The 9,027-nt window shown below is 47.6% G+C and overlaps 1 protein-coding gene across 1 annotated transcript in view; it reads left to right on the top strand.

The window, feature by feature from the left end:
- Positions 1-1,535: 1,535 nt before the first annotated feature.
- The window catches only part of PSD4 (pleckstrin and Sec7 domain containing 4), a 45,760-nt gene continuing 38,268 nt past the window's right edge, over positions 1,536-9,027 (top strand). The window contains exon 1 of the mRNA XM_031655349.1: positions 1,536-1,662. The gene's annotated coding sequence lies outside the window, so the exon portion shown is untranslated. The remainder of the gene's footprint in view (positions 1,663-9,027) is intronic.

Genomic DNA, 9,027 nt, shown 5'->3' with positions numbered 1-9,027 from the left:
GGAAAAATTGCCTTCCACAGAAAGCAGTCCTTCCCTGGTGCCAAAAAGGTTGCACACTGCTGATTTAGAGCATGGTCTTTGGGTCTTGCTGGACTGTGTGCCTGTGTGTCTTTGATCAGGTTACTTAGCCTCTCTGTGCCTCAGTTTCCTCATGACGTGAAAAGCTTCCTAACTCGTAGGGTTGCCATAAGTATTAAATGTTTTAAGACAGTTTATTGCCTAGCACTCAATAAATATTAGGTGTTGTCAGGGTTGTTGCTGCTTGCAGAGAGCCTGGTCAGCTTCATTTTAGCAGCATCAAATCAAGAAATGTACCTCTCTATGTTGCCAGTTCCTAGGGGAGCTAAAATGTTCACTAGATATTGTGAATAAATGTGAACCTCAAACAGCCAATTCTTCCAGATGGATCCTGAGTGGTTAACTGGGCCTAGATCTGTTTTATTTTATTTTTCCATTTTTACATGTCGAATGACTGGACCGTATTGGCCTAAATTAAAAATAGAGCCAAGTGGTCGTTTGCTGACTAAAGGTCACATAGGCTGAGCTGTCTGGAAACCGGCAGCTTTTGTTTCTGGGAATTTCAGAGCTCACCTGAACCAACCAATCAGAGCTCACTTGCCGTGGCCAATCAGGGTTCAACTGTATCACGCAGTCAGGGCTCAGATGTATTGATTAATCAGAAGTTAGCCTTGTCAGGCAGTCAGAACTAAGCAAATTTCAAGCCTTCATTTGCACAGGAAACCTGTGTGGGACCATTTGCTATAAAACCCGACCCTTCCCTTTGTTCTTGGAAGCGCACCTTTGTTTTACAATAAAGGTTGTGCCTCTCCAGTTTACAACCTGCTTACTGGAAGATTCCTTTTGGAGAACTTTTATTCACGACATACAGGAAATATGGAATCATTTAACTCAAAATGTCATTGTATGGTGCCTTACATAGTTACAGAAATAGAAACCAGATCGTGCCATCAAGGGTGACATTGAAAAATAATAGCTTCTCGCCAATGACAACCTATTCTGAGCATATGTTTGCTGAAATAGATTAAGTGTAAAATCATAGCTATTTGCTTCTATGCCACCAATCCCCAAACCAGCTAGTGAATGTTCACTGTAGGTCAACAGTTACGGACAGCTGAAATTCGGAAATCAAATAATGCAACTTTTTCTTGTGCCCAGTGAATAGTAAATGAATAAGGGGTTTGTAAGAACTCCAAACAATCCCTTTCAAGGCTTGCACGTATCTAGGGCAGGCCTCAGTTTCCGGTTTAGGTACTGGAAAAAGAGCCAGAGGGCTTTGGAGTGCCTGCAGCTCGCTAGCGCACAGGTCAGGCAGTGCGGTTCGGGGCGTGCAGGAGGTACCCGGCCTGCCTGGCGGCCCAGCCCGGCGTCACCGCGGTCAGACCAGTCCGACAGCTTCGCCCCCCCACACCCCAACCCTGGCCCGGTCTCAGCCCGCCCCTCCCCGCCCTGCGCCGCCACCAGCCCGCCAGCCTGCAGTCCCGGAAACCGAGTCCCTCCTGTGAGCGCCCGGAGCTGGACTGGCCCAGCCCCCCGCGCAGCCGAGGCCCCACAGCTCTCGCTGCCCACGGCTGGCGCCTGGGCGCGGGGCCATGGGGCGCCCGGGCCGGCGGGAGGCCGGAGCAGGAGCCCGGCGGGAAATGGGTAAGGGATCGTGGGGAGGCCTGGGCCGGGCGGGGGCACCCCCCGCCGTCGCCGCCCTCAACAGTGACTGTGTGCCACGCACCGGTCTCGCCAAGCGGGTGAGCACCTGCGGAGCGGCTGTCGCTGAGGGTAAGGGTCCCTGGAGCCGGAAAGAGGGTTGAGAGCGAGCAGGGGACCCTGAGAATCCAGCCTAACCAAGTGGCGGAGACTGGGACAGCAAGGGGACACTTTCTCCACTGAAAGAATCAGCCTGGGCTCTCTCGCTGTGGGCTACTCCAGCTGCGCTGCTGGATCCTGGCTCCAAGCCCCGCTGGCGAGCAGAAGCCCTTAAAGACCCAAGTGTCAGAATCAGGCCACACTGAGGGCTTTGCTCCTAATCGCTCATTGCCCCGTGCCTCAGTGGTTTCTGGTGCTCATGACCAGGCCAGGCTGGCCCCTGCTGGCCCCTGCTTGGTGGGAGCTGCCCCCCCAGGAGTGCACTGGGCTAGAGGACCAGGCAGCTCTTCCCTATCCCCTTGGGTGCTGGCCCTTCTCCTAGGTGTGTCTAGCAAGAAAGTATCAGAGATTTCTGGGAAGGTAAACAGTGTCTACTCAGCTGACAAACTCATATCCCTCTAGGATTTCTTTCTGGCTCTAGAATTGTCTAGCTCATCTTTTCCGTAGGATGATGGAGGTAAGAATGTGAGTTCTTTGCTGGATTTTTCCATGCTGCAGGATGGACTTGCTGCTCTGGTCAATGCGCTCGCCAGACCTCTGTGTCCACGGTCTGCATGTCTAGGTTGGGGGACAGTATCAAAGTAAGACTGGGCAAGGTAAGCCCCACCTGCCCTTGAATCTCAGGCTTGGCCCCTCCTGAGTCCAGAGCTGATTGAATGTAATTAGCAACTAATTGGATGTCCATGAGACTCTCCACATAAAGAACACACCAGGGTCAGGTTTAGACAGTGTGTAGCGCCAAATGATTCATTCTTTTCTTCCAGACGTGATATTTCCTCTATGTGAGGCATATAAAGAAGATACATTCATTCCTTCATTCGTCCAGCAGGTATTTACTGAGTGCCAACTACGAATGTAGGCACTGCGAATACTACTGCTCTTATTTGCATATGGGTTGGAGAGAGAAAATAAGCAAGTAAGCAGCTGAATGACATCATTTCAGAGAGCAATAAATGCTGAAAAAACAACACTGGAAAATTTCCAATAAGAAGGATATGGGGCATGACAGTGAAACGTATAAGAGGATTTGGGCCTTAGCTAGAAAGTGCAGCAAACAGACTTTCCAAATTAGATGGGAAAATGGTCCCATGTTCAGGTCCTCAAAATCTAGGGACACAGGATGAGGTGCCCTCTGTTCCTGTGAGCAGGGAGTTTATAAGCTGCCTATAAGAGATCAGTGAGAAAGGGACTAGTGGTGAGTAGCCCCTCTCTAAGAGTATGTTTCTTATTGGGAAGCTTAAATCTAAGACAGAGATTGAGATTCTAATGGACTAGTGGTGAGTAGCTCCTCTCTAAGAGTACGTTTCTTATTGGGAAGCTTAAATCTAAGACAGAGATTAAGATTCCCAGCCGGGCGTGGTGGCTCACGCCTGTAATCCCAGCACTTTGGGAGGCTCAGGTGGGTGGATCACAAGGTCAGGAGATCGAGACCACGGTGAAACCCCGTCTCTACTAAAAATACAAAAAATTAGCCGGGCGAGGTGGTGGGCGCCTGTAGTCCTGTAGTCCCAGCTACTCGGGAGGCTGAGGCAGGAGAATGGCGTGAACCCGGGAGGCGGAGCTTGCAGTGAGCCGAGATCGCGCCACTGCACTCCAGCCTGGGCGACAGAGTGAGACTCCGTCTCAAAAAAAAAAAAAAAAAAAAAAAGATTCCCAGAAAACATGGTGTATTGACTCACTCACTCATTTGTATAGTTATTCAACAAATATTTATTGAGGGCCTGTATGTTCCAGGCACTATTCCAGGTTTTAAGGATACATCAGTAAACAAGACAATCCTTCGTCTCATAGAGCTTATTTCTTGTGAGAAAAACAGACAATAAACAACATAGCAATTTTAATGTGGTGTCAGATGAAGGAAGTGAAGAAAAGCAAAGCAGCTTAAGGGGTTAAGGTTGATAGGGGCTGCTGTGTCCAACAGAGTAGTCAGGACAGGCTGTGCTGAGATGAAATTCGAGCAGAGACCTGAATGAATGTGGGACATAGCCGTGTGACTACCTGGGGGAAGAACATTGCAGGCAGAGGGAACAGCAAGTGCAAAGGCCCTGAAGCCAGAGCGAGGCGTGAAAATGCATTGCTGTGGCAGGAAGATTTACAATCGCCAACTTGTGGACAGGACTGGTGGTTTATGCCAAGTAGGGCAAGAGGTGATCGACAGAGATGGAGAGCATGTCTTTTGGGGGGAGAGGTATCATTTGCTTTTCTTACACCCTGTGTCCTTCAAAACTTTACAGGCAGCCTGACTAACATGGTGAAATCCCGTCTCTGCTAAAAATACAAAAATTAGCCAGGAGTGGTGGCGCTTTCCTGTAATCCCAGCTACTCGGGAGACTGAGGCATGAGAATCGCTTGAACCCAGGAGGCAGAAGTTGCAGTGAGCAGAGATTATGCCACTGCACTCCTGCCTGGACAACAGAGTGAGACCCTGCCTCAAAAATAAAATAAAATAAAATAATAAAAATAACATTATGGGGCCACACAGAGAGAATTATAGTGGGCAGCAGACCCTGAGGTTTTCAGATTTAGTATTAGGTTGGTGCAAAAGCAACTGTGACGTTTGCCATTACTTTTAATGGCAAAAACCACAATAGCTTTTGCACCAACCTAATAAATGCCCAGGGAATGGAAGATGAGAAAAAACCTGCCTTCTGGGAAAATTCCAATAACCTATTTTTTTCCATCCTTAAAACTATGATACGATCTCATTAGCAGGTTTTTCTTAAAAAACAAACCAGCCCAAGAGCATATAAATCATTAGCATTTATTGAACACATACTATATGCCAGACCCTCCTTTGGGTAACTTGTGTGCAGTAACACAAATAATTCTCCCAGAAAGTCTATGCAGTTTATACTGTTTTGATCCCACTTCACAGATGAGAAAACTGAGGCCCAGAGAGAGTAAGAAAGTTGGCCAAGGTTACATGGGTAGTAAGTGAAGAATCAGAATTTGCCATCAGGCAGTGCCATTTTTGAGTCAAGCGCTCTCACACTATTCTGTAACAATGTCAGAGAGCCAACCTTGGGCCCAGATTTTGGAGAGATTCTGTCCACCAAATGGACTTCTGCCTGCCCTAACTTTTGGAGAAGCTCCTAGTTGGCAAATGAAATTGGTCCCTTTATAAAACAGTCGTGGTCGGCCGGGCGCAGTAGCTCCCGCCTGTAATCCCAGCACTTTGGGAGGCCGAGGTTGGCAGATGACTCAAGATTCGGAGTTCAAGACCAACCTGGCCAACATGGTGAAACCCCATCTCTACTTAAAAAAAAAAAAAAAAGAAAAAGAAAAAGAAAAGAAAGAAAGAAAAATACAAAACTTAGCCAGGCGTGATGGCTTGCGCCTGTATTCCCAGCTACTTGGGAGGCTGAGGCATGAGAATCACTTGAACCCCGAAGGTGGAGGTTGCAGTGAGCCGAGATTGTGCCACTGTTTCCCAGCGTGGGCGACAGAACGAGACTCTGTCTCAAAAAGAAACAATAAATAAAATAAAAATAAAATAAAATAGTTGTGGCCATGAGATATATTCCACAAATACTGGTCTCAGGTCATGGTGAGGATGCAGGTGCAGGGTGAGGACTACATAGGGTGCGGTAGGTCAGTGGGTCAGATCCAGTTAGCTGGGGCTCAGCCTTGTGCCCAGGATGCTAAAGCAGGAGGATGGCATAAGACCAGGAGGGCAGGTTTTGTCCACAGTGCGTGACAACAGATGGTTAGAGAGAAGACAGCTGCTGGGTTTGAGCACATTCTACTTCTCTCCTTCTTCTAAAAAGATGTTTTTAAGATAGTACTGGCCGCGTGCAGTGGCTCACACCTGTAATCCCAGCACTTTGGGAGGCCAAGGCAGGCGGATCAACTGAAGTCGAGAGTTCAAGACCAACCTGACCAACATGGAGAAACCCTGTCTCTACCAAAAATGCAAAATTAGCCAGGTGTGGTGACACGTGCCTGTAATCCCAGCTACTCGAGAGGCTGAGGCAGGAGAATTGCTTGAACCCGGGAGGCGGAGGTTGCGGTGAGCCGAGATTGCGCCATTGCACTCCATCCAGCCTGAGCAACAAGAGTGAAACTCTGTCTCAAAAAAAAAAAAATAAAAAACAAACAAACAAAAAATAATAAAATAAAATATTAATGCAAACAGCCGTTAAGATACACAGTGAAAAATCTCTTTCCCTCTCCTATCCTGTCATCCCCAATTCTCCTCGGAGGCGATTTCTTGAGGATACTTTCAGAGCGACATATTCTATTTGTAAACAAGCATGTATGTATATATACCTTTCCTGTCTTCTTCTTTTTTTAAAACATAAATAGTAGGAAATAATACTAGGTATGCACTTCTTTTATTTTATATACTTAACAATCATTCTGCTTCAAGACATATAGACAGGTTTCATTTTTCTTTTTTTTTTTTTTTGAGATGGAGTCTCGCTCTGTCGCCAGGCTGGAGTGCAGTGGCATGATCTCGGCTCACTGCAAGCTCCGCCTCCCGGGTCAAGTGATTCTTCCACCTCAGCCTCCTGAGTAGCTGAGACTACAGGCGTGCACTACCACAACCAGCTAATTTTTGTAGTTTTAGTAGAGATGGGGTTTCACCATGTTGGCCATGATGGTCTCGATCTCTTGACTTCATGATCCACCCGCCTCGGTCTTCCAAAGTGCTGGGATTACAGGCATGAGCCACCACGCCTGGCTTTTTCTTTTTTTGAAACAAGATCTCACTCTGTCACCCAGGCCAGAGTGCAGTGGTATAGTCATGGCTCACTGCAGCCCAACCTCCTGGGCTCAAGCAATCCTCCAGCCTCAGTGCCCTGCCCTGCCCAACCCCTGCCCAGTAGCTGGGACCACAGGCAGGCAACACCACGCCAGGCTAAATTTTGTAATTTTTGTAGAGATGGGAGTGTCACCATGTTGCCCAGGCTGGTCTCAAACTGCTAGCCTCAAGCAATCCTCCCACCTTGGCCAGCCTCCCAAAGTGCTGGGATTACAGTCGTGAGCCACCACACCCCGCCTTCATCCTTTTTAAGTACATGTATGATACTGTATCTCATTGAATGGGCTACCGTATTTATCTAGCCAGTGCACTGTGGGTTTACAAGCTGTTTCCCCCATTTCTGTTTGCCGTGATGGACAATAACACATTAAGCATCCCTGTACCTATATAATCTCAGTTTTGCGACTGTTTCAGCAGGAGGAATTCATAAATGTGGTTTAAAAGTTACTGGCAGCCTGCCTTCCGAAGGCATGCATGTCTTTGTACTTAGGAGTGTGCTGCTTTCCCCTCGGCTCCACCAACTTGATGTATCTTCAACTTTTTGCCCTTGCCAATTTGACAGATGAAAAAAATGCCATCATGCTATAGTTTTAATAGGTCTTTCTTTCTAGTGAGTGGTGTTACAGGACTTACAAGCTATTTGTATTTCTGTGGGCTGTTCACATACTTGGCCTATGTTTTCAATTGAATTTTCATTGTTGTTATTGAATTATCATTTCCTCTTCATCCCTCATTCCTAGTCCCAGTGGTTTCCCCTCACACTTACCCTCTAACCCTACCCTCATGAGCAGCAGCTACTCTGACGTATTTATGATAGGTTTATCCTTAGATCTGGATGTATTTTAGAAAGGTATATGATGTTGATTTATATATGCATCTATTTTTAACCCTACATAAATTGCACTATGGGGCTGGGCACAGTGGCTTATGCCTATAATCCCAGCCTTTTGGGATGCTAAGGCGGGAGGATTGCCTGAGGCCAGGAGTTCAAGACCAACCTGGGCAACATAGCAAGACTCTTCTCTACAAAAAGAAAAAGGTAATAATAAACAAAAATTAGCCAGGTGTGGTGGTGCACTCCTATAGTCCTAGCTACTTGGGAGGCTGAGGCTGGAGGATCACTTGAGCCCAGAAGTTTGAGGCTGCAGTGAGTTACGATAGCATCACTGTACTAGAGCCTCAGCAACAGAATGAGACCCCATCTTTATGGGGTCACAATTGCTTCACCCTATAAATAATTATATTTTTCTTTCTTTTTAAAACCAGCACTTTTTTTTTCTTTGAGACAGAGTGTCACTCTGTCAACAATCTTGGCTCATTGCATCCCCTGCCTCGTGGGTTCAAGTGAACACGCTTGGCTAATCTTTGTACTTTTAGTAGAGATGGGGTTTCACCATGTTGGCCAGGCTGGTCTCAAACTCCTGACCTCAAGTGATCCACCTGCCTCGGCCCCTCAAAGTGCAGAGATTACAGGTGTGAGCCACCACCCCTGGCTAACCGGCACTATGTTTTTCTTTTTTTTTTTTTTTTTGAGAGGGAGTCTTACTCTGTCTCCCAGGCTGGAGTGCAGTGGTGTGATCTCGGCTCACTGCAACCTCTGCCCCTCCCCAGGTTCAAGCGATTCTCCTGCCTTAGTCACCCCAGTAGCTGTGATTACAGGTGCCTGCCACCGTGCCTGGCTAATTGTTGTATTTTTAGTAGAGATGGGGTTTCACCATCTTGGTCAAGCTGGTCTTGAACGCCTGACCTCATGATCCACCCTCCTTGGCCTCATGAAGTGTTGGGATTATAGGCATAAGCTACCGCACCCAGCCACCAGCACTATTTTTTAAAAGATCTATTTGACTGCAGTGTGTACTCTTGGTTTGTTGCTTCTGATTGTTGCATTGTACTCTGTAGCTGGAGTTACAGAATTATTGTAATAGTCAATTCCTATTGGATTGGTCTAGAAAGATTGTAAGGAGAATTGGCATTATGGGGTGAGCCTCAAAGGATGAAGAGGACTGGGGAAGGAATTGAGAGCTGTCCGAGAGGATGTGTGAACATGCCAAGAACATTGAGGGAAGAACTCATGGCCTGCTGGGGCCATAGGTCAGGGTGTGCCAGTGTGTGGTCCTAGGAGAGGCTGGAGAGGTCTCAGACAACAGGGTTGGTCATTCCTTAAAGCAATGGAAGAAAGAGGCAGTTAGGGGCTTTGTTGGGGAATGGGGGAGGAGGGTGCCAGGTAAAGATTTTCTAGGGCAGGAGTGATCTCCCAGTGGAGAATTAGGCAGGCAGTTGCTGCAGTTCTCCAGGAAAGCAAGGAGGCGCTCTGTGAGGGGGTGGAGCCCAGGGACCCGCAGGGGAGGAGGATTCAGCAGGACTGGGGACCAAAGCCATGAGGG

Source organism: Papio anubis, chromosome 14 (assembly GCF_008728515.1).
Source record: "Papio anubis isolate 15944 chromosome 14, Panubis1.0, whole genome shotgun sequence".
Taxonomy (NCBI): Eukaryota; Metazoa; Chordata; class Mammalia; order Primates; family Cercopithecidae; genus Papio; species Papio anubis.
Note: the sequence above shows the minus strand (reverse complement) of the source record. Positions and strands in the feature narration are given on the sequence as shown.